General features: G+C 46.3%; 1 protein-coding gene across 2 annotated transcripts in view; it reads left to right on the top strand.

The window, feature by feature from the left end:
• The first annotated feature begins 12,188 nt into the window (after nt 1–12,188).
• Syk (spleen associated tyrosine kinase) overlaps nt 12,189–26,573 on the top strand; it is a 76,553-nt gene continuing 62,168 nt past the window's right edge. For both annotated transcript variants that reach the window (XM_052728639.1, XM_052728642.1), the window contains exon 1: nt 12,189–12,645. The gene's annotated coding sequence lies outside the window, so the exon portion shown is untranslated. The remainder of the gene's footprint in view (nt 12,646–26,573) is intronic.

The following is a 26,573-nucleotide window of genomic DNA, read 5'->3' as shown; positions in this document are numbered from 1 at the left end:
CCATCACCTTCCACCGCTTTTACCTGTTCTCTGGGGCCAGTGGAGGCGGCTGCTGATAGAGTAGACTGAGTCCCTCAGTAACCTTGCAGTCAGCTCTGGGACAGTGCCAGGTGGGAACAGCATTGGCTTCTCTCTGCTTTCAGAGTTCTTCACTTTCTTTCTTCAGTTTGGTATTTTCAACTTAAAGTTTCTTCTCTCAAAATTGTCTGCAAAATTGTGTCCCTAAGAGTAACTTAAAGCTTATGGCATCCGATGGTTCGCTCTGCCTTTGCAGCCATCTGTCCAAGAGAGCATTGCTAGCTGCCGTTTTTAACAAGAAATGGGAGAAAGTCATAAAGCAATGGACAGCATTTACCTTCAACCTTATCTATCTCTATCTCTATCTATCTATCATCTATCTATCTATCTATCTATCTATCTATCTATCTATCTATCTATCTATCTATCTATCTATCTATCTATTTAGAGGGTCTCAAGTATCCAGGTCTGGCCTCAAACTCTTTCTAACTGAGCATGAGCTTGAACTTCTGACTCTTCTGCATTAAGATAAAGAAATGAGCCAGGATCATACTGAAGATCAGCTGCACTTGAAATGCTTTTTTTTTTTTAACTAAAGATTAAAAAAAAAATGAAAAGAAAAACAAAACCCAAGGTATGGCAGCAGCCATCTTTAATCCCAGCACTTGTGAGTCAGAGGCAGGCAGATGGCTGTGAGTTCCAGGCCAGCCTGGGATACATAGTGAGACTCAGGATCTAAATAAATAAATGAAATTTAAAGATTGATTTATATGGGTTTATCTAGAAAAGTTAGTTAGTAGATTGTGAAGATGTCTGATACCATTGTAACTTGGCTCAGTAGCTAGGTGACCAGGAAACACCCTGCAACAATGTTGTAGATGACATTCAAGAATAACAGCCCTGTCAGCAACATGAGTACCCCACTGCAGAGACAGCCTTTTCAGACGGCACCTCCAGGGTTGAGGGGTGCATCAGAAAACTGGTTCCCTGGCACAGTTTCTGTGTAGCTCCATGGAAACAGTCATGGAGATGAAATAATAGCATGAAAATAATTTTGATTCTGAATTTCTCTAATGTCCCTGAATCATTTTTCTTCTCATAGTTATTCTCATACCACCCCCTCCCCATCCTGGGCCTCAAGGATCATTTCTGGTTCCTGCATTTGGGCCAAAAAAGGTTACAATCCGGCTGCCTGGCATCCTCTGAACCAGGGTGCATTTCCCAGTTGCCCAGGTCCCCAGCAACAGCAGACTCTAAGTATGTAGCAACAGTAAGTGTGGTCACAGGGTCCTGGCTGTAGTTTTTTCTTTTTGCTTCTTATTGTTCTGAAATGACAGTGGCAATCTTATTGTGTGTTGTGCTGGTCTGTTGTTACTCTAAAATATGTATGCATGTGCCTGAAAACTTTTCACAGGACTGCCGTGCCATGTGTCCTCACTCTCAGGAACGCTAGAGCACCCTGAAGTTCAGGCATCTAGAAACCTGGAGACCTGGGTTCAAATCCTGATTCCATAACTTCCTGTCTGTTTGACTCGGGACACAGAACCTCTTCTCTCTAGTTCCTCCACCTGTGAAACAGACATGGTAGTATTTCCCACTTCACAGACTAAACCAGAGAGAACCAGGTTATCCGGGTAAAAGAATTAAATAAAGGTGGTTGGAGCTCTCATAAACAGCTACTTAATGTCTCTTCTGAGCAAAATTTGCCAGAGGCTCTACACAGATGAAAAAGGGAAGTGCTCTGACTGTTGTGCTGGGAAAAGGGGAACTGAGCCCTAGAAGGAGGAACTGAGCTCAGCTGACACTCATTGCTGTCAGGGGTCGCCCTTGGACTGTATCCCTCAGTGCAAAAACAAGATGTGAGGTGGTGTACATCATACACTTTCAGTGGCCAGAGAGGGAAGTCCATGCCCCTGTGACCTCTCACCCATGTCCCTGTGACCCTCACCAATGCCCCTGTAACCCCTCACCCACGCCCCTGTAACCCCTCACCCACGCCCCTGTAACCCCTCACCCATGCCCCTGTGACCCCTCACCCATGCCCCTGTAACCCCTCACCCATGCCCCTGTGACCCCTCACCCATGCCCCTGTGACCCCTCACCCATGCCCCTGTGACCCCTCACCCATGCCCCTGTTACGCCCTGTAACACCTCACCCACGCCCCTGTGACCCCTCACCCATGCCCCTGTGCCCCCTCAAACATGCTCCTGTGACTCCTCACCCATGCCCCTGTGACCCCTCACCCACGCCCCTGTGACCCCTCACCCATGCTCCTGTGACTCCTCACCCATGCCCCTGTGACCCCTCACCCATGCCCTGTGACCCCTCACCCATGCCCTTGTGGGTTACCTCTCACCCACGCCCCTGTAACCCCCTCACCCACGCCCCTGTGACCCCTCACCCATGCCCTTGTGGGTTGCCTCTCATCCATGCCCCTGTGACCCCTCACCCATGCCCCTGTGACCCTTCACCCATGCCCCTGTGACCCCTCACCCATGCCCTTGTGTGTTACCTCTCACCCATGTCTCTGTAATTCCTCTCCATACTCTATAGGTTATCATCCCGTGTCCATTGTGTTAGTTAGGGTTTTGTTTCTGTGAAGAGACACCATGACCATGGTAACTCTTATAAAAGAAAACATTTATTTGGGCTGGTTTACAGTTCAGAAGGCCAGTCCATTATCATCATGATGGGAAGCATGGCGGCACACAGGCAGACATGGTGCTGGAGAGGTATTTAAGAGTTCTGCATCTGGATCAGCAGGCAGCAGGTAGAGAGAGTGACACTGGGCCTAGCTTGAACTTCTAAAACCTCAAAGACCCCCACTGACACACTTCCTCCAACAAGGCCACACCTACTCCAAGGCCACACCTCCAATAACACCATTTCCTATGAGTCTGTGGGGAGCATTTTCATTCAAACCACCACAGTCAAGCTCCTGTGAGTTACCTTATCCATGCTCCTGTAGGTAACCCCTCATGCATGATCCTGTGAATAAGCCCAGTAAACTCAGTGGCTCACAAAACAAAACAAAATGTAGAGCATATCCTTTGTTCCGGAGAGAACAAGAATCCAATCACACTGGAGGCACAAAACACAAACTGTAATTGTGGAGATTCTGGGTGCAATTAACTGCTGTCCTGTTTCTGTGGAAACCAGGACTAGACAATGCCATGCAAAGATGAGCCATACAGCTCATGCTAGTGACTTGTCTACACTTGGAAGGGCAAGACACAGCAAATGCACGCAGGACAAGTGGATAGACGAGAAAATAACATTTTACAGACATTTAATCGTGATTTTGGACAAAGACCCATGTGTCCATCTTCACTTCACCTGAATCGTGGAACTGGCCCAGGTCTAGGAGCACCTGCTCATTACTGCTGTCTTGTTTATTCTTGGGTGGTTTTAGAAGACATCAATCCCAATCCTAGTACCTTGAAACATCCATTTTGATGTTAAGAATACATTTATTTATGTGCGCGCGTGCATGCGTGTGTGTGTGTGTGTGTGTGTGTGTGTGTGTGTGTGTGTGTGTGTATACAGGTCCACACGAGTGCAGGGTGGGCATGGTACCGCATGGGTGTAGAGGTCAGAGGACAACTTTGGGAAGTTGGTCTTCTCCTCCCATCATGTGGAACCCAGGGGTCAAAATCAGTCCTCAGACTTGGCTACCATTGAGCCATCTCTCTGGCCCCATACAAACATGTTGCAATATTGTGGTGGCTTAAGTTGTCTTTTAAATTTGAATTACTGTGTTTAAGAGATCTATAAAACAAAAATGTTTCTAACCTGTAAGCCCCACTTGCCCAAAGACAGATAACTTCCTGGAATGCTAGGGGCTGTTCATGTAAGATAAAAATCCACGTTTTCACTTTTGTAAACAAAGTTGGTTGCCCCAACTCCATAGGATGTGCTTGATCACACATAGGAGAGAGGTACATAGGCAGGAAGTACGTCAGGATGTATGCTTGCCCCCAGTTGGATGAAGGCTGGAAGTATATAGCCTTGTGGGTTTTGCCTTTATAAGCACCTGACTAACTAATTTGTGGCCATTCTTTGGGAATCCCAGGTATGGACCTGGTCAGTATCCATCATCCTGGCCAGTATTTAATGAAGCTTGCTTCAAATTTGACTAAAAAATTGTGGTAGGTCTTATTCTCACCCAGTGGGATTAACAACATCTTATAATGTGTGTGATTTATAAAATAAATATCCATGTTCCCATTCCCCAGAAATAATAGTCACCAACACCAATAAAATCTGACTTTAATGTCCTTATGTCAGGGTTGGAGAAATAACTTCCTAGGTAAAATGCTCATAGTCAAATCATAAGGACCTTAATTCAGATCACCAGAACCAAGAATAAGGTGGAGAACAGTCGAAGAAGACATTCAGTGTCGACCACTGGCCTTCACGCACCACACGTGTGTGCATACACACACACACACACACACACACACACACACACGAGAGAGAGAGAGAGAGAGAGAAAGAGAGAGAGAGAGAAAGAGAGAGAGAGACAGAGACAGAGAGACAGAGACAGAGAGACAGAGAGAGAGGAGAGATGGAAAGAGAGGAGGGAGAAAGCAAGTAAAATATGCAATGAGACCCTATAGTAAAAACAGATGACATTAAGTTCTGGATAAGAGTAGCAAAATAGTCACAGAATATCATTAAAAACACCCTCCCCTTTCTAGTTATCCACCCTATGGGAAAAAAAAGGGAGAATGGAGAAAATAAAAAAAGAGAGAAGCATTAAATGAGTTGTATCTTGAAGTCAGCAGTTCCCATGAAAAACAGAAGTACGAGAGGGACATGAGGACATGATGCGGTCAGATGGCTCCCCACCCTCATCTGTGAGTCCCAGCCTTTTCATCTCACTCAAAGTGTGAGAGCAGCTAAGAGGCTCTGCCTTGTCCCTGCCCTTGTCGTTTCTGACTGCAGGACAGTGAAATGGCAGCCGGTCAGATGTATGTAAAGAGAGAGTGCCAGTAATCACTTATGCTCTGGCTTGGGTGTCATTTGTATGTATTTCAAAGGTTCATGGGCCAGAAGCTCAGTCCTCAATGGCATTGAGTTGGTGCAGCCTTATAGATGTGGATGTAGTTAGGTCATTGGAAAGCTGCCATCAGAGGGGATTAGCATAGGTTTCCTAGGACTCAGGTTAGTTCTTACGAGAGTGGAATATCATGGAAAGGGCAAGTCTGGCTTCAGACCTTTCTCTGGGCTCCTGTCTCTGCCTCTCTTGTGTATACACTGCCACAGTTGTGATTCCATGAGGCCCTTGTCCAAGGCTGGACCAGTGAGAATCCAGTCTCCAAAAGTATGAGCAAATACAATTCTTTTCATGGGGCAGGGTGGTGCACCCCTATAATCTCAGCACTTGGGCTAAGGCAGGGGGACAATGAATTTGAGGTCAGGTTATCTCAAAACAAACAAACAACTAAATCATTTATAAAATAAATTTCCCAACCTTAGGCATTTGGTTACATTGGCAGAAAACAGAATAAAATAGCAAGTTGTGAGAAATTAGACAGAGACAGAAACTGGTTATTTTTAGATTTCTTCAAAGCCACATTCAATGCTCCGAACTCAGAACAAGGGACTCATTCAGTCCCACCCTTGCTGTCACTCATTCCCACACAGATGGCAGCACACGACCACCTGAAACTTGAAAAGATTGTCAGGTTTGGTAGTGGGGGCCAATGGTTGGAACAAAGAAGGAAATCAGAAATGGGAATGCTGTGCAGGAGTGTCAGGGATGTGGGGTGGTGGCCCAGGAGTCGGGATCCTTTCTAGAGGTGGACAAGGAAAGAAGTAGACACCCAGAAGTAGACAAAGGAAGTAAAGACCCAGAAGAGGTGACAACGGGCATTTACCGAAGCAGAAAGTACCCGATCAGAAAGGGTGGGGTCCCCAGAACTGGCAGACCAGCGAACTGGTGGTCTAATCTGGTCCTTTACAGGGCCCTGGCTCTCCCCTCTTTGGTTCCCTCTTTTCTTTCTCTCTTCCTCTCCCATTATATCACCTCCTCCTTTGGACTGTCCTTGGCCCGGAAAGATAACCACAGTGAGTAAGGAGACATCCAAGCTGCAAAGGAGGGTGTCATCTCTCTTCACAGTCTAGCTGCTGTGTGGGAATGTTATCTCTTCCCCTCCAGCCTCTTCCCCAACAGCCTACTTATTCCCTGCGAACTCTTCACAGAATCACTGGGGAAAAGACCCTGAAGTTGACAGAGTCCTTTAACTGAAAAAAAGAGAGCTTGGTGATCTAAAACTCATACAAGATGCACCACTGGGGCAGGGAGACAGGGAACAGCGGTGTGAGAGAGGTACTGATCTCAAGTCTCACAGAGGAATAACTCTCTAAAATCCAAGCAGACTGCCTAGCAAAAGGGTTAAAGCCACTTCTTCTAAGTGTAGTGAGATAATTTAAAAACAACAACAACACTTATTTATGATAGTCATTTCTGTAAAATCAGCTCACCTTAGATGTTTACTCTGTCAAGTCCAACTGTCATATTTTGTATGGATCTAGGGATAGATAGGGAAGGTATTCTAGTTAAAGCAAGGCTGTTGTCCTGTGTCTACAGGGGGAGAGAAGTCTGCGTTCATTGTCTCTACAACTTTCCTCGTGGCTATGAACACACACCTGACAGGAGCAGCTGAAGGGAGGAGGGGTTCCTTCTGGCTCACAATTTGAGAAGAAACAGACCAATGTAAGGGGAGGTGTGACAGGAGGAAGGCCCTGTGGTGGCCATCGTGACAGGCGTGGGAAGCGGCTGGCTCATATCTCCACGGACCAGGAAGCAGAGAGAAGACAATAAGCTGTCTCCACTCTAAATCTTCCAGTGGGCCCTACACACACACACACACACACACACACACACACACACACACACACACACCACGGACCTACTTCATCCAGTGAGGTTCTACCTCCTAACTTCCTAAACAGAGCCTGGGCTGGAGACCAAGTATTCAAACACAAGCTTGTGAGAACAAACTACAGTACTCAAACCTTGGGTAAATGTCTTGAGTTTGGTGTCTTTCTACTTTCTCTGTACTTTTGTTTACTTCCAGCATTCTAGCAAAATCAAAGGTAATTTTTTTTTTTGAGTGGTTCTAGAGGCTCCGCAAAACTTACATACAGGCAAATAAAATCTGTCCCCAAAGAGATCTCACCATTTTGCTCTCACCAGTAGTGACAGAGCTCTGGTTGCTCCACACTCTGGCCAGCATTTGGTGGTGTCAGCATCTGCATTTTCGACAGTCTGATAGCCCCGCAGTGGAAGCTCCTGACTGTGTTACTCTGAATCTGTGTAGACAAGTAATGGGAGCATCTTCCCATTCTCTCTCCTCCATCTCTACATCTTCCTCGGTGAGATGACCCTTTGAAATCAGAGTTCTCGCTCACTGTCGTGTCTTCAGCTCTTGGTAGATTTTGGACAGCAGTGTTGTCTGCTGGTGTCTTTGGGGCCCTGTTCCTGGTTTGTCTCTCCTCTCAGTCTCTTGACGCTATCTTTCAACAAGTTAAGTATTTAAAAAAAAAACAAAAACATGTATTTTGATAAAAAAAAAAAAAGCTCTAGTCAGTCAATGGAACAAGACTAGGAATAGACTTGGTGTGTGGTGAGTCCTAGAGTTTGTGTATGAAGAAATTGGACATCTTTCAGCTCAGGGCAGAAGGATTGTTTATTGCAACTGGTATCATTGTGTAAAAGCACCTGGCACTTGCACCACATGCCTAAAGTCCTGAGATACATCCCCCTAAACCATAAAGGTGGAAGGAGAGAGATATATACACTATGTGCACACATGCCCATGATCACATCACACACACACACACACACACACACACACACACACACACACACACACACAGGAGAAAGAGAGACAGAGACAGACAGAGACAGAGACAGAGACGGACAGACACATAGACAGACAGAGTGAGAGAGAGTAAAAAACAGTTTTAATTTTTTCTTCATTTTGAAGACAACTATCAGTTTTACATATCATATCATATACCAAGTCAAATTAAATCTCAGGGAAGAAAGATCCAAGCATAAACAGAATGATTAGAAGAAAATGCAAGACTAAGTGTGCAAGGCATTTTTATTACTTTACTTTTATGGGAAGGTTAAATTATTTTTAGACTTTTTAAATGTGTATAGGAATTTTGCCTGCATGTAGTACCCATAGAAGCCTCTGGAATTGGAGCTAAAGACAGTTGTGAGCCATCATGTGAGTGCTGGGAACTGGAAGCCTGGTCCTCTGCCATGAGCAGAAAGCATTCTTAACTTCGAACTGTCTCTCTAGCACCTAAAAGATTACATTTTCTCTGTGAAGTTTTATTTAAATTTTTTCCAGGCTTGTTGAAGTTTAATTGACAAAAATGATGTATATTTTCAATGTGCAATGTGGTGCTTCTGAAGTCATTACCGTAATCGAGCTAATTAACATCTGTCACCACAGTTGGAAAGAGGAAAACATGAATTTATAAGGCCTAGAAAATTCAAGGTGGTGGTGGAGTACACCTTTAATCCCAGCACTCAGAGGCAGAGGCAGGTGGATCTCTGTGAGTTCGAGGCCAGTCTGGTCTACAGAGTGAGTTTCAGGATAGCCAGGGCAACGCAGAGAAACCCTGTCTTGAAAAAGAAAAAATAAATGAATAAATCACTCTCAGATACACTGTACCCATAAGTTAAAGGAAATTATACTCAGATTTACAGTCCACATTTTTATCACCTGCTGAACATGTAACTTTAAAATGTTCAAGGACTAGTTACAACCTAGGTTTCTGTCAGAGACAAAAGCACTTTCTTATTGAACGAAAATGCCTTCTTCCTGGCTTCACCCAATTCCCACAAATAATTTTTCAGGGCTGATGAGTGGCTCACAGTCAAATGTCACTGAGAGCACAAGGAAGTGAGGCACCATGAGCAAGAAACAGCAGAAATACAGACAAAACAACCAGATATGGAAAGACTTCATGACTCAGAATTAGCATTGAAAACAGCTATACGGCACATGCTATTTTTAAAGTCTTATTAAAGAGCCTGTAGTCAAGAAACAGATTTTTTTTAAGTTGCTGTGCTGGGAAGTCCCAGGTGCAGAGATTAGCAGAGGGCTTTCGGGGCTAGTATACTGTCACAACAAGGATGCAGGTGTGTGAGGGGAAGCCTACAGGGCAGTCTTCAGAAGAACACAACATGTAAAGAGAAGAAACACTGGGGAACATGTTGACTGGTAAGAATTTCATTTTTCTAGGTATTTGTATGATTAACTTCAGTGGCAATTAACACTGAAGATGACTCAGAGGTAGGGAGGACCATGATGTCACCTTGTCTCCACTGAGTGAAACTCTAGAGAGACACAGCCAGTTGAAAAAAGTTGGGTTTATTTAGCACACACAGATCCAAGTCCCATGTCTCACTTTCTAACTGCTGTGTAGCAGTTTCCTCTGAGTTAAAACATCCCATCTTTGAGGGAAGTTAATCAAGACTCAGGATGTCCTAAAGGGAAGCTCACAAAGACTCAGGAAGTAAATTCAGAAGCCTCGGGAAGTTCCTCAAACTGACCAGATGCACTACGCCCCTTCCCCTCCCACAAGGTCATATAAGTGACAAGGACTGTTGAGAAACACCTGCAGACCAGACAAGCTGCCTAGAAGAGAGACTGCAGAGTTCTCGCTTGCTGGGCTGGGCTCTCCATTACGCAGCTGCCTTTGAGTCATTCCTGCTCCTATAAGTAGCACCTAACCCCTACTCCTAAAAGTAACCCCAATAAACAACTGGTTCGCCAAACTGGACTTGGATGGTTTGGCTATTTTTGGTCTGTCATTGAGTCCCTATCTGGGGTGAGTAGATGTTTGTCCATCTCTCCCTAGAGAACTGTCATTAAAAATCCACACCCTTGAAAACCCCTATGGACTCTGCAGCCTCCTTTAAAATAACAATGGCTATTTTCTGGTTCATTGAAACAAAATTAAGTCTAATGATTGACAAATAATTAACCATAATAAATGATGAAGAACAATAAAAATCCTCCACTCAGGTTAAAATATTTAAAGGCAAAAAATGAGTAGAAATGGAAGCCCAGGAACATTTTAGGGGGTAACAGCAGAGGGGCTCCCGGTGAGTGTAAACAGCCCGCACCCCTTCATTTTCTTCGGTGGTGATCACAATCTGATATGTTGCCTGGATGACTCTGCTTGGGCTTAGGGCACAGCTTTTAACATAGGTGTTTAAATAATCAGGGCTGCCAAGAGACTCTTGATGCTGTTTGTGGGAAATTTTAAAGAGCAGCGTCCTATGGAAAGACTCAAATGGGAATGGAGAGATGAGTTAGTAGGTAAAGTGTTTGCCATACTAGCACTCGGACCTGAATGTGATGCCCAGCACCCATGTGAAAACCAGGGTGAGAGGGTGCAGGTAGGAAGCAGAGACAGGCGAAGACATAGGCTTGCTGCCCATGTAGTAAAATACACAATACAACTAGTGTAGCAAAATAGATGAACTCCAGGTTTAGTGAAAAACCCTGTCTCAAGAAGTCAGGTGGAGAGGGATTGAGGAATTAATCTGGTGTCAACCTCTGGTCTCAACATGTTTTTGTGTGCATACATGTACACATCTACACACACACACACACACATACACACACACACACACTTGCACATAAGAACACATGCACATACATGGACACTAATCAGTTAAAAACAAGTTAAAAATTAAACTAAAAAACAAAACAAAGCTCACACAGATTTTACAGAAACAAAGAACTTGTTTGGTAGTCTCAGAGTGCTGAACTGGGAATATGCACACCAGAACACTAGGAGTATAGTCATGGGGGGGGAGCTTTTAATGGCACAATGAGTGTGTCAGGCCCCAGTGCTATGTACAAACAATCCTCCCTTGTTTGCAAAGAGCACTAATAAGGGCAGCGTCTGTTCAAAGTAACATGGGAACTAGCTGGATCCATGTTCTTGCAGAAAGGTTTTCTGTGTAAGGTTGTGGTGGCCTTTGTATAAGGTTGCTTTTGACACTGCTTTGTGATAATCCTTGGAATTATTCCCATGTGTCTTAGGTACTGTCTTTCACTGTCTTCCCATTGTGTTTACTGTTTACCTGCCTCTCTACTCCAGTTTTCACATGGGTACTGGGAATCAAACTCAGGTCATTCTGATTTCATGGCAAGTACATTATCTCTTAGCCACCTCTCCGTCCCTGTTTCCGTGTTTTGACAGGACACTGATCTTTAAAATTCACCACAAACAGCATCTAGAATCTCATTGTGTTTATTTATCTATTGACTATATCTAAATACTCATAGTATTTATTTATTATTGGTTAGAGTTTGACAGTGACCGTTTCGATTCTGACAATGGTAACAGACTAACAGAAAACAAATCCAAAAACAGGTCAAGAACTGCAGGACAAGATTCAAGAAACAGACTGTGGGCAACAGGTAACGCCCTCAGAAACAGCTATTTTGCAGGCAAAAGCCTCTGGGGTCACCTTTCTGATCACTCATGTTCCCTGACCATGGTGGTGGCAGGAGCATCTTGGTCTATTGACCTTAAACACACCGCATAGTAAGCAGTCTCAGCCTTGGGCTTGACAAGTCGGGCTGTGGTGGAGGGAGAAGGGGTCTGGGGGAACTTGAGGTTGGGGCCTTGGTCCCTGGGACTTCCAGATTTGGAGAATGGGTATGTCCGGCCAGCGGACTAAGGGCCAGTTATATAGAGGTGCTGCCTGACTCCAGCCAGTTTGTGATGTTGCCCCACCCAGGTTCAGCGGTGCTGACCAACTCCGTTTGTGATGCTGCTCAGCATCAGCTCAGCTCAGGTTCAGGGTGATAATCAGTTGAGCCTTGGCTTGGGGATCTGGGACTCAGGTTCAGGTACCGGTGCTACTTGACTAGGTTCAAGGTACTGCTCGGTTTAGGGTTCTGTCCCGTCCAGATTTGGGGTCTTAATTATCTCAGGCTCGGTTCAACGTGCTGTCCCGTTCTAGCTCGGGTTCGGGGTGTTACTACACTGGATCTTGGGGTACTTCCTAGCCCGGAATCCGTTCCGGGAGCTGCACAACTATGCTGGATTCTGGGCGGGTGCTCAGGTTCGGGGCCGCGGAAGAAGCGCGGGCGCTGCCCGGACGCTATGAGGAAGTTCCCCGGAGGAGGAAGCGGCGAGCCTGGCGGCGAGAAGAACCGGGGACCCGTGAGAACCAAACAGGAGGAGAAGGCCGCGGAGAAACAGGAGGGGGGAGGAGGAGAAGGGGTTGGAGGACTTGGCCACCTGCCCAGGTAGGCGCCACTCCGCTCCGCCGCGCCTTAGCGCAGGGCCTCGGCCTCCCCTAGGCGACAGACCTTGGCTACTCCAGGCTGGACCGCGGCTTCGCACCAGCGGCTGCTGCAGAGCGCGGACCCGCCTGGCCCCCGCGCGCGGGACCGGACTCCGGCGAGCACAAGCGCGCGCCCGGGGCGCAGGGAGCGCGGCCGGCAGCGGGGCCGAGCCGGGAGCTCCGCCCCTCGGCTGCGCACCTCGTCTGGCGGTTCGGCGAACCCCGGCACTGCCACTGTGCGCGCCCCCGAAGCGATGCAGAGTCCCAGAGCCTCTGAAATGCGGTAGGTGAGGGAAAGATCAGTCTCACCAAACTCTGAACCCCTGCCCAAACCAGCAGGCTCGCTCTGCTTGGCGGACTTCCTTTGTGAAGTCGCCTCTCCAAATCCTTGAAGTTTGTTTAGGCATTAAGGTTACATTTGACTATATATCACTAAGGCTCTCAAAACTTAACCTCACCTAAAAGTCATTGAAAAGAGACTCACTTCCCTGAAAGTCCATGGAGTAGAAAGGATTGGGAAGGTCGATCAGCTTCCTGTTTTCTTGGGAACGACTTTTTGGGTTTTGCCTGGCTGACCAAAATTGTGTTCAAAGTTAAGCAAAATTCTCGATTGGGGGTATTATTTTTCCCTTGGCGTCTTCTCTCTCTCTCTCTCTCTCTCTCTCTCTCTCTCTCTCTCTCTCTCTCTCTCTCTCTCTCTCTCTCTCTCCATTTTAGCAGGTGATATAAAAAGAGATGGACGGGTGGACGCCTCTGATTTTAACGTTAAAAATATACCATGCGAGTGATGTGGGGCATTCCTGGAATACTGGGATCAGGCTTTTCCTTTATTCATGACAAACCCTCAGTCTTTACACAGAGAGTTTAAATCGAATGTCATTAAACACAATAATGTGTTCTCTCTCTCTGCGATGGCAGTTCAAATACTGTGTGGATATATTTATATTTGAGTAAAAAATATTTAAATACTTACAAGATATCAGGTATTTTAAGTGATAAATTTTGTCACTTGAAACTATTTCACCAAGTCATTTTGTTCTATCCAAATCAATAATTTTGTTTTAATAGATTCAGGGAAATTTTGCAGTAAAACAAAAATTTATTTGTATTTTGTATTTGAAATGCTTAAATATGCCAGATATAATTTTAAAAAGTTTTAAAAACGAATTTTTTTATGTTTTAACTTAGGATAAAGAATGTGAAATAATTTGGGGAATATATTTCATCCCTGAAAGATGAAATTGATAGAAAATATTATTTTATTGCTAGGTTGGCATGAAATGGTTCTTTGGTCCTTTTAAGGCCATATTTAATATTCAACATGTAGGTACGATCTCTCTGGTTTGATCTTGATTTTTAAGCAAAGAACTCTTAGTAGACTTACCCAGCAAACTGTCCCTCATGGTTCAATGCGTGTTTGGGATTTAGGAGTTTTCAAAATTTAAGGTTTACATTTAGAATTCAGAAGGGTATTCGTATACAGGAACACTGTTGCTTGTGATCACTCTGGCACTGTTGGGCAGTGTGTTGCTATCCCAGGCACCACCATTTCTTCACGCTCCGTAGTGTCTGTATTCCGAGGGGAATAGATACCAACTATAAATAGCTTGTGTCAGTTTAGACCAGGTGGTGTCATTCAGAGAGGTTCCTTAAAACTTAGAGCGAGAAAAGAAAAACAAACCCTGTTTTTCACAGCCGGGGCTCAAGGACTGGGTCTTGTGTTCTTTTGAAAGTCAAGTGCATTTACTGCGGCACAGCTCACCCTTTCCAGTAGCTAGTGGGCAGTTCCCCATTGTCGGGGCGCGGGAAATACCAAGGGCCCACCAAATGTCCATGCATTTTAGTTAATCCCATGACATCCAAGTAACAGCAGGCGGTTTCATCCTTTAGAAATAAAGTTTCAAAGAGACATATTCCCATCATTCCCGTGACTTCGGGAGAGAACAAAAGTCCCTCCAGGAAGGGGCGTGGTCATTCCTCACAGCTGCAGTCCTGGGAAGACACGCTTCCGGTTCCCACCAAGGCGGTTGAGCCTTTGTTACTGTTTCTGTTCTCTTTGCCCAAGCCAATGTGCAACCTCTCAGCTTTCGCTGTATGGACCTGTTTCCAACTACCCCAGCTGGCCTCTTCTACCCTCGTTTGCAGCTTTCAGCCCTTTTCTCTGTTTCTGGATTGGTGTTGTGACAACTGGGTGGTGCCTTTATGTCAGAAGACAAAGTCTTGACAGAGATGTAGTTTAATTGCTTACCTTGGTTGGCTTGGTATCAACATAGTCTTCAACCTTGCATTTGAACCCTAAGCAAAAGAGGTTTTCCTATGGGAATGCTGCATAAAGGCTAAAATAGTAACTAGGCTGACTGGATTTTACGAAGATTCATGAATTCTGATATATTTTCAGGGCTATTTTTCATTTGATTATAACTTTGACAAAAATATTGGCTTAGATCATTTTGAGGGTTTTTTGTTTTGTTTTGGTTTTAGTTTTTTGGGGTTTTTTTTTTCTCTTTTAAGAATCAATTATGGGAGAAAGAGAGGGGGTTCATCAGCTAAGAACACTTGACTACTCTTGCAGAGGACTGGGGTTCTTTTCCAGGCACCTAGTCTGAGGCTCACAACCATGTGTAACTCCATTACCTGGAGGCTCCAACTCCCTCTTCTGGCTTCCACAGGCACTGCATGATTATGCACAAATGTACACTCACACATATACCTGCACATAAAATGAAATAAACCTTTAGAAAAGAAACAATTATGTAGGCAGGTGTGGGGACACTTCTGTAATCATAACACTTGGAAGTCAAAGGCAGGAGGATCAAGAGTTCGAGGTCATCCTTCGCTATATAGCAAGACTCACACTAGCCTAAACTAAAGGAGACACTTTAAAAAGAAAAGAAAAGGAAAAGAAAGAAAATGGTGTGCTGGGGAGCAGGAAGTAGCTAGGGATGCAATTCAGTCAATACTTGCCTAGCATGAAGAAGTCCCCAACACCAAATCAATCATATGTGGTAGCACATACTCATAATCCTAGCACTTGGGAAGTAGAGATCAAAAGTCCAAGGACATCCCCGGGTATTTACCCAGTTTGAGTCCAGCCTGGGCTACACGAGAGCCTCCCTGTCTCAAAAATAAAAAGTAAAAATAGAACTATATAACTTTTTGTCTGTATCTTTTAAAACTCATCGATTGAATTTAAATATCAAATATAATCAAATATGGTTAAAACCAAAGCTATGCAGAGAAAGCATATTTCATTAAAGCATTTGTGATCAGGTTAGTAGATCCAAAGTGGCCCTCTCTTTGTCTTTCATTTCGTGGGAACTTGGGGTGGGAAGAAGACGTGCGGGCATTGGGAATATTGTAGTGGCTGGTTGGGGTGGGGAGAGAGCAGCTGTCATGAGGGAAGACAAAGGAACCCCTTGCTTCCCCATACGGAGTCCTGACTCTGGAAGCTGTGGTGTGCCCCACACTCCTAGGACAGCCTTCAGGCTTGGGTGGCAACACAGGTGTGGGGGGCGTTGAGCCTGCTGGAGTAGGCCAGCTAGGAGAGGGAGAGCAGACGCCCGTGTGGCAGACCTGGTGCTGTGAGTGGAGAGGGAAGGGCTCAGGACAGTTAGGGAAATCCTTAATTTCAGTACTGGTGAGCTTACGTGGATTCAGCACGTCTATAAAGATATTGAAATACCCACCACGGAACTCACGGCTGCCTTTGTCTGTAGGCTTAACTGCACTGACGGACCTTTGCTCTAGCTAGATCAACCTCATATGTCATTCACTTGACAGTTCCTGTGGTGTTGCCATGGAAATGTCTTAATGTGACCCGGGTTAATTCTGTCTTTTTACTTCATTTTAATTTAACTGAAAATTTTCGTCCTTCAGCCGTAGCGTCCTGTCTTTCTGCCCCGTAGTCCTGCTTCCAGGAATCAAGCTTTTCATTCTGGAAACTGCTCATTTCCTCTTGCAAGGCACACTGGCTAGTTTGTTGCATGATTCCGTTTCAGACAGTGTATCTGAGAATGAGGAGTGGGTAGACTCCAATGATAATCGTCCTGTGATTTGGGTTTGACCGTTTTCAGCATTTGTTGACTGATGTTGTCTACTACCATTCATGAGTCCACACTTGGCCATGGCATCTCCACTCTGAGGACCCAGCCAGAGTCCACTGTCCTCCCCGCTGTCCTCCCCTCCCCCCATGTTCCCTGCCTAGTGCTCCTGTGTAGCCATCAGGGTTGGCAGCCTCGCCAGCTACAAGCACTAGGACCCCTTGGGTATTCTATGATTTGAATAGTTTGCCTAGGGCCCCTGAAGGTCTGTGTGCTTGGGTTAAGTCCTCAGAGTGGGCGTTGAAAGGCAGTTGTACCCTTAAAAAGTGGGTCCTAGCCAGGGTGGGGGGGGGGCTATGGGGGTATTGTCCTCAGAGGAGATTTGCATACTTCCTCAGGAACCCCAAGCCTGGCTACTGATTGTCTTTGGCTCCTGTCTCTACATTTGCTCTCTTCCTCACTCATGACCCCTGCCAAGGTTCCTTCTGCTGTGTGGCTCAGTGGCTCAGAGTGCTGTACCAGCAGCAAAACAGATGGAATCACCCTGTCCTGGAAGTCCAAAATTGTGAGCTCAGTAAACTTCTACCAAGTGCTGAGCTTCAGGTATTTTGTTATAGCACCAAAAGATAGGCGAGTCCGTTGTGCAGTGCCCTGCCATTCCCTGTCTTGGTCTTCCTTTACTCCCTCTGCTCTTCCTAGGGCAGAACTTGATTTTGACACTTTCTTAGTTGGCACGGCACTTAATAGAATTTTTTTCTCAACTTTATGACATAAAACTGAAACCTCTTTTGCACAAGTTTCCACATAGTCAAAAATGCACCAAATTATCTCTCAGTTCCATTTTCTTCTTCTTCTTCTTTTTAACCCCCTGGAACTACCTCCTGTCTTGCTCCAGGTTGACAGAGCTTCTTCCCTCTGGCAGAACATATGTTAAGAAGAAGGCCCTTAAGGAGTTTGTTGACTATATTTCTTGGTACCCACTGCACTCAGTTCTGCGTTTGGGAGGCCTTTGTATAGATCTTAAAACCATTCACATCAGTAAGTAGATACATGGTATTACCATAATCTGTTGTCATAATTGCTGGGCACATTTCCCATAAGCTTTTTAATCTCTGTGGTTATTTATTTTCTTATTTTCAATAGAATTTCTATGGTTTCTTCCATTTGAATGGATTTTGAATCATGCTATGTGAGCGATCGTTTTCACCTCCAAAGCAGCAGTCAGACATCCACATTCTAAATCGTGTATTCACCCATCACCGATGCTTTATTATCTTTGAGAGAGAGAGGAATGGTGCTCTCTCTGGAAAGCCCAGACCTGGCCTTGCCCTCAATTCTTATAACCACGCTAAGGTGACTAAAGTGAGCTGTGAACATCATCTCTTGAAAATTATCTTTGAACCACTACGGCAAACATAAGAAGGGTAAAGCTTACATAAGAAGGGTAAAGCTTAGCGAGCAGAACTCTTCTGAAGGACGTGGTGAAACATCCACTGTCACTCTGCCAACCTCTCTAAGTCTAGAGTTGTACGTGGCCAGAAACGTGTCTTTTTCAAGTTGGGGGAATTATAACAAAGGAAGGTTTTGTTGGAAGGATGGGTAGTGAATGGACCAGGAAGGAAACTAATTTTGAAGCATGACATTTGTCATAATAGTTGGGCAAATTCTGTCCACAGATAAGGACTAAAGCTTCCAGAGACTGAGAATTGCCCAACGTCATGCAGACTCAGTTTTCAAAGGTATTTGTGCACTGCCACCTGGAAGTTGTCTAGGCCCCTGGTGCTCAGGTCCATCTTGAGATGTGGAGAGATTTGGGGTGTGGCCTCCTGCCCCATTCTACCTGGAGCCACAGGAGGTCTCTGTTTTAGAACAGTTTACGGGATAAATAGCACATTCTTGAGGGCTAAGGAGTTTCAACTGCATTGGGATTTGTGAGTGTGCTGGGTTGTGTGTTGTTAGTTGTGAAGACTGGATGGTCCAGAAATGTGTGTGTGTGTGTGTGTGTGTGTGTGTGTGTGTGTGTGTGTGTGTGTGTGTAGAGACAGAGAGAAGTAGTGAGGGATCATGCAACCAGTTTCCTTCTGTACACAGATGTTTATATTCATAAAATCTGCCAGTCTTGGAATTTTCAGGTGTTTGAGAATGTCAGTCTATTCTCAGCCGACTGACACACTCACAAAAGATGAATACGTATAAAATAACTCAGGAAGAGAAAGTGTACATCCACCTGCACCCACTTCTACACAAGTCCGCTGGAACGGTTTCCATCTTCGTGATTCTTTTCTCACATTATTCTTAGTCCATCCGGTATTTTGAGATCACACCATTGGTTCTATGCCTGCTTCTGAGAACTGGCTTTTTTCTCATGAGGACACACGCTGCCCTTATTATGGTTGAGAGCTCCGGCTATGGTTTCTGGGTGACTGTGGCTTCACATCTGGGTGTCTCAGGCTGCAGCAGAGGGTGACCTGAAGGCTGCTCTTGTGTAAGCCGTATGCTGACTGTGTATGCGGTCACTTGCTCGGCTCCAAATGTGTCTATCTGCACTGCTGTACTGACCACAGAGAGCCCCAGGACTTGTCACATACACCTTTTGATGCTAACTCTGGGACTGTGGCTTTGATCAGCAGCCATCCAACTCTGAACGGTGGGTTCCTAGGGCCCCTTGGAGCAGCGTAGTTGACAGAGGCATCCAGGACCCCGACTCCACCATTACCTTCAGTTACTTAGGCTCATGTTATCTCATCTGCAAAATGATGCTGAACTCCCCCTTCTCCTGGAGGCCCTGTCCAGTCTCACAGCTGCGCTACGCAAAACTGAGCTGCTGGCCTCAGAGATTGAACCCTCTGCAAATGTTGGTGGGAGAGTACTGGAACCAAGGATAAAAAGCTGCTGGTCACCTGGAGACTGAGGAAAGGGTCTTTTTACAAGCAACATGACTTTGCAAGGCACTGTGGGAAGGTCATGGATACAGAGTGGCTCTTGCCCAACAGTATCACCAGATTTTTGAAGCAAACTTTCAACACATTAAGGATGAGTGTGTTTATCATCAATAATCTGAGTGTGTGTGTGTGTGTGTGTGTGTGTGTGTGTGTGTGTGTGTGTGATTGTGTGATGTCTATACATGTGTGATACAGGTGTGTGCAAGTATATAGAAACCAGAGGGCAACCTTGGGTGTCATTCCTCAAATGCCTGCCATCTTGTTTTTGTTTTGTTTTGTTTTCATTTTGTTAAAATTTATTTTGCTGGGTGGCAGTGGTGGTGCATGCCTTTAATCCCAGCATTCAGGAGGCAGAGGCAGGTGGATCTCTGTGAGTTCCAGGCCAGCCTGGTCTACAAAGTGAGTTCCAGGATAGCCAGGGCTACACAGAGAAACCTTGTCTCAAAAAACAAACAAACAAAAAGATTTCTTCATTTTATATGCATGTGTGTCTGAGTGTGTGTGTGTGTGTGTACCCCATGCATGCAGGTGCCTGAGGAAGCCAGAAGAGGGTGTTAGATCTCCTAAAACTTGGATTTCATGGGCCTATGAACCACCTGATATGGGTGCTAGGAACTGAATCAGGGTCCTCTGAAAGAGCAGAAAGTGCTCTTAGCCACTGAGCCACCTCTCCACTCCAGTCCTGTTTTATAATCACTGCCCTGGAGCTCAACAAGTAGGCTCTACTGGCTGGCAAGTGAGACTGAGGAATCCTCCTGTCTCTGTTTCTCTCCCCAGCACTGGGGTTGCAAGTGTGGGCCCCCAGGTCCAGCATTTTTACACGAATTTTTGAGACTAAACTTGGTCCTCATGCTTTGGGAGGTGGGTTATTGACTGAGCCATCTCAGCCCTCTTATACACTCATCTGTCTGTCTGTGCCTGTGTATCTATCCATCCATCCATCCACCCATCTAGCTATCTAGCTATCTTCCTACCTACCTACCGACCAACCTATCTCCCTATCAGATATGCTTTGGACACAGCAGAGCAGATATTTGGAACAAGATGTACTACCCCTTTAATAAAAATGAAAATCCATAGCCTCCAACTTTGGCCTTAATGGGAGAAACTTCTGGAGGGAGAATTATACAGAGCTCACAAACTGCTGTGGGATGTTCTGTATGGCAAATGTGTTGCTGATTAGTCAATAAATAAAACACTGATTGGCCATTGGCTAGGCAGGAAGTGTAGGCGGGACAAGGAGGAGAATAAAGCTGGAAAATGAAAGGCTGAGTGAGAGAGACACTGCCAGCCGCCACCATGACAAACAGCATGTAAAGATGCCGGTAAGCCACGAGCCATGTGGCAAGGTATAGATTAATGGAAATGGATTAATTTAAGCTGCAAGAACAGTTAGCAAGAAGCCTGCCACAGCCATACAGTTTGTAACCAATATAAGTCTCTGTGTTTACTTGGTCGGGTCTGAGCATCTGTGGGACTGGCAGGTGATAGAGATTTGTCCTGACTGTGGGCCAGGCAGGAAAACTCTAGCTACACACAAACTGTCCCTTGAGGTATATTTATACAGTGTCAATCATGGCCTCTCTTCCAGAACATGTTAGTCTCAGGGTGGGCATGCATGCTTCCCAGATGGTCCAAGAAGGCTTCCCTCTAGCTTCCTTGTCAATGGCGTTCAACATGCAGCATGTAGCCATGTATATTTGAACTAAACTTAAACAATTCTGGGCTACACTACCCATATTGCAAGGGCCTTGTAGCTGGTGGCTCTGTGTCAGTGTAGATAAGCATTTCCAGGGTGAAAGGACTACTGGACCCTAAGTTAGACCTGAGCCCTCCCTCGTGCTGAGAGGATGCTTGGGTAGCCTGGAAGTGGGAGGAGTTTTTGCCAGCCTTCCCTGGGTGCAAAAACTGCTGCTCACGGTTAGTGCATCCTGGGTACCACTTGCCGCTTTTCCGTTGTAGGAATAGTCTCTCTGTTGCTAAGTTTCTCTTCTACGGCTGTAACAAATACCATGGCCAAAAACAACTTAGGGGAGGGAAGGGTCTACTTCAGCTTATACTTACTCCTTTCGCTGGGGGAAATCAAGGCAGGAATTCAAGTCAGAACTTGAAACAGAAACCCTGGAGGAATGCCACTTGTACTTCGCTCACAGGTCCTGCTCAGCTGGCTCTCTTATGTAACCCAGGCCCACCCGCCTAGGGCTGGTACCACCCACAGTCGGCTGGCTCCTGCCTGAATTAACAGTCAAGACCATTCCCCACAGACATGCTCACAGGCCAATCTAAACTGGGCAGTTCCTCAGTCCTTGAGGTTCTCCTGCCACATGACTCCAGTCCATGTCAGGTTGACAGTTAAAGCTCACTAAGTCACCCTCTCAAAGAGATCTGAGTCCAGATCATAGGGGACCCAGGGGCGAGACTCTCACCACGTTAACACAGCAGCCTTCCCTACACACACACACACACACACAGAGAGAGAGAGAGAGAGAGAGAGAGAGAGAGAGAGAGAGAGAGAGAGAGAGAGAGAGAGGAGAGAGGGAGAGAGAGAGAAACTAACTGGAAACAGTGTGAACTCTGTAAACCCCAAAGCCTACCCCCAGTGAGCACACGTCCTCCAACAAAACAAGACAACACCTAATTCTTCCTAAATATTTCCACCAACTGGGGACCAACTACTCAAACATATCAGCCTACGTGGGACTGTATCTGGAAATTTCTCCAGTCCCACCGAGCCCTGTGGTCCTGCCGCCACTCATAAAATAATCACTCCGAGGCTTATATTAATTACAAACTGTTGGCCAGTGGGCCAGGCTTCTTCCTAGCTAGCTCTATCATCTTAAATTAACTCATTTCTATTAATCTATATGGCTGTTGGCATGCTGCTCCTTGGGCAGCAGGCTGGCATCTCTCCAGACTCTGCCGTTCTCTTTCCTGTCTCTCTCCTTGGATTTCCCTCCTGCCTCCAAGCTGCCTTTTGCCATAGGCCAAAGCAGCTTATTTATTAACCAATGAGAACAACATATATTCACAGCATACAGAAAGACATCCCCCAGCAGGGGACATTTTCATTCAAACCATCACACCCATCTTCACACACACCTTATCCATCTCTAAGATTACCTCTAACACCTAACACATAGTGAATGCTGTGTAAATATATGGTACTGTCAGGGAACCAGGGCATGAAGGACAGTGAAGTGTGCATATATTCAGGACAGAGACAGAGTGGGTGTCTGAATATTCTCTGAGGCTGGGTCAATCTTCAGGAAGCTGTGGCTGTGAGGGCTACGAGTTCACTGAACCAACCCCTCTGTTTAAGGTGAGAAGGTGAGGATTTGTTACAATTCTTAGTGGTGGGGTTCTTGTTTGTAAGACTTGAGCAAGGCAACCACTGGAACCCGTTCAGTTTTCCTTATGACTCATAAGTAGCGTGCCACTGAGTGGACCGTATGAGCCCCTCTGCTTGTGGATTAAAATGCAAGCTCTCAGCTGCCGCTCCAGTGCCGTGCCTGCCTGCTGCCATGTTCCCCACCGCGGTGATCATAGACTCGAACCTTCCGCTCTGAAAGCCTCAACAACCGTCTTCATTTCTAAGTTGCCTTGGTCGTGTGTCTCTGCAGCAATGGAAAAGTAACCAAACAACAGGCATGTTCCACACAATGCCGAGGGCTCAAGCAGCTGCAGAGCTGGGTGCTGCCTGAGGTAGGGGGTGCCTGTCAGCCAGTCCTTTTCAGATACTGTCTGTGCAGCACTCAGTCCCTGAAATCATCGTTTTTAAATAGTATTTTTATTTATTCCTTGAGAATTTCATACATAGTCATATAGTGTGTTTTGATTGGATTCACCCAACATTCTCCCTCTCAACAAGCCCCTCCCACCTTCATCTCTTCCTCCTTCCTCCTTCCCCTTCTCACTACCCTTCTCTCCTCATCTCCTCCTCCTCTTCCTTTACTAAGCCACTGAGACCGGTCAGGGTTGCCAGTTCCTACAAGGATGCAGAGCTGTGCACTAGAACATGGGCAACCTGCCGGCAGCTGCACCCCCAAGGAAAAATGTCTCCCTCCCTCTCTCCCTCAGCAGCCATCGACTGCCAGTAACTTCTCAGCTAGGGCTGGACCTTCACTGCCCCCTCCCCAGTCAGTGCTGGAAAGTTGAGTGGCCTGACCCTGTGCAGGCTCCGCAGGTAACACACCTCTGTGAGTTCTTGCATGCAATAGCTAGGACATGGCCCAGCTCTCCTCCCCTTCCTGTGGCTGTTGCATTCTTTCCACCCCCTCTTCCGTGATGCCCCCTGACCCTTGGGACAGGGCACAGCAATGACATAAAGGGCCAGTTTAGGGATAGACACTCACAAAGCTTATTTTTTTGTTTGTTTAGGAGGATTTAGAGTTTTTAGGAAGATCCTTGGTATTTGTTCATTTCTCTGCAGCTTTAAAAAAATAATCAAGGTCTCGATTGGAGTTCAGTGGTAAAAGCACATGCCTAAAATGCATGAGGCCTGGGGTTTTTAATTCCTGGTAGTTCACACATGCCACATGCATGTCCATACACACACACACACACACACACACACACACACACACACACACACACACACACAGAGAGAGAGAGAGAGAGAGAGAGAGAGCATCAACATTGTGCAAAGAGGGATCGTGTCCCTTGTGGGGACAAGCTGTAAAGGCCATGTTGAGCAAGTTGCCCCATTCAGCTCTTTTGACTATAGAAGAGTAAGATGATTTGCTGGGACAGAGCCCCATCTGCTACGATGCAATCTGAGAGCAGCTGGAAGGTCCCTGAGACCAGCAAGAGGCCAGAACATCATTAAGTTCTTTTGGTGGACAGAAGTGAGGGGGACTTGGGGCTGTCACAGGGATTAGGGGCCCCTCACACTGGGCCCCGTGAGTCTCCTCAAGATCCAGCCCCTCCACCTGCTCACTTGGAGTCTGGTAAGAGACCGAGTAGCCTGCCTCTAGAATTCCTGTGCTGTGTAGTTTGGGAGAAGATAAAACACCACAAGAGGTGTTGCTCTGAGGGGCCTTGCAGATTAGGAGACTTCCTCCTTCCCGTGAATCAGCCTACTGTCAGGAAATGCAGCAGCCTGGGCTGGCCCAGTTACCCCAGCCATCGCTGGGCTCCATTGACAGCTCCTAGCACCATCGTGACTTCTTCCAGAATGATCCTTTTAACAAAACCCGTGTCTGAGGATTCGTGGTGGAGGAATTTTAACTGAAAGAGTGTATTGGTTATTCTTCTCACTGCTGTGACACACACACACACCCCCGACACACACACACACACACACACACAAGGCAGCTTAAGAAGAGAAGGGCATATTTTGCCTCACAATTTAAGGATCCAGTCCATCAAGGCAGGGATGATGTGGCGCTGGGAGCTTGAGGCCCCTGATCACATTGCATCTTCAGTGATGAATCCGGGAGCAACAAATGTTGGTGCTCAGCCTGCTTTCTCCTTATTCAGTCTGAGACCCCAGCCGATAGAACGGTGCCATCCATAAGGATGGGTCCTCTCCCCTTAACCTAATCTAGAGAGAACCTCACAGACGGGCCCAGAGATTTGTTTCCATGGTGACTCTGAATCCATCAAGCTGTCAGTCAAGACGAACTATGACAACTGTTTCCCCGAATGCTGGCCTTCCTCAGGACTTCCTTAGAACCCCAGGGAAAATGTGAATATTTTGCTTCGATAATTCCCCTCCAGTCAGCAGCTGTGTGGTTGTCCTATATTTCAGGAGTTAGTTCAGAGCCCCAGCCTCCTTATGGAGACCAGAGTGCCAGGCACTCTCTGTGCAGGCTGCCTGCTGGCCTTACCCGAGAGCTGCTCAGAAAATCTGATTTCTGAGCCCAGCCCCTAGAGATCTGAAGATTCTGGAGGGCTTGGGACCCCACTGGTACGTTAGGGAAAGTGATCAAACCCTGGCATGTGGTGGAGCTGCTGTTCTTGTGGCTGAACTTGCTGGTGCCAAGGAGTGGTCCCCAGCAACACTGGGAGGCATAGGGGGCCTTACACAGCTTCTGCTGGCTGCCATGGGCTCTGTGTCTGAGTTTGTAAGAACCGCCAAGGCTATGAAGCAGTTGTTTAGAAGATAGGCAGCCCTCCTGTGCCCTCCTCTTCCTCTGGTAAAGACAGAGTGACTTTCTTACAGTTTATTCCAAGCTCTAAAATTCCCTTCTGCTCAGCCCTGAGTCCAGCTGGGCCACCTTCTCCTGGGCTGTTATGTAGACACTGCCCTCTGTCTTCTGAGATTGAGGTCTGGTCAACAAGAATCCCATGGTGCTAGGCTGTGTCTAAGCAGCCAGGAGTGACCAGATCAAGCTCATTAGCATACTCCTGGCCTCAGACCCCAAGACCACCACTCCCTGCCTCCTGGCCACACCCCAACCCACTGGAAACCAGCATTCTGTTCCTATGATTGTGTTTCAGTGTTCTTGAGTTCACTGCTGTTTCGTTGACCTTTCTTGGGGAGACATGAGCAAATGTCTGCTCATCCCAAAGTAATCATTTGGACCAAGTCTAGCCTGGTGAATTAGCAGGTTTATTGGTACTATGGGAAAAAGATGGGGGTGGCCAATAGGAGCACAGGGGCTCAAAGGCAGCCACTTCACCAAAAAGCTCACCAAGGTGGAGCATCTGTAGAACCCCCTGCCCAGCTTGCCGGCAGCTCCCAAGAGAGGTCTCCTTTCCCTGACTTTCTTTCCCTTAAGTTTTATGAGCCTGTCCCTCCAGGAGGGAGTGTTTCAGCTCTGAGGAAAGAATTCCCCAGCATCTAAGTGATAATGCATATTGTATCTCTATACCCAACTCATTTCATATCCTCAAGCTCTATGTATTTGTTACAAGTGGCAGAGTTCACTTCCTTTTCATACCGAGACAGCACTCTACAGCCTATGCCTACCGTATTGTTTTATCCACTCATCCATTGGTGGACCCTTAGGCTGTTCTGCCTCTTAGCTATTGTGGGTAGTAGTTCGGCGAACAGCAAGCATGCGGCGTCTCATCCACACACTGATTTCAAATCCCTGAGATGCATGCCCGGAAGTAGGAATTGGTCCTATTTTCAGCTGAGGTTGGGTCATTTACTTTTCCTTTAGTCTTGGGATGTTCCTTTTACCCCTCGAGATGAGGCCTCTTTTGTTCTGAAAATGTACTTCTAACTGAAGCATGCATTCACCCCTTTATTTAACGCTGTATTTTTGTGGGATATCAGTGTT

The sequence above is a fragment of the Peromyscus californicus genome, unplaced genomic scaffold, assembly GCF_007827085.1.
Source record: "Peromyscus californicus insignis strain IS unplaced genomic scaffold, ASM782708v3 Scaffold_8__1_contigs__length_139910024, whole genome shotgun sequence".
NCBI lineage: Eukaryota > Metazoa > Chordata > Mammalia > Rodentia > Cricetidae > Peromyscus > Peromyscus californicus.
The sequence above is the reverse complement of the archived record's forward strand: the minus strand, read 5'-3'. Positions and strand labels throughout refer to the sequence as shown.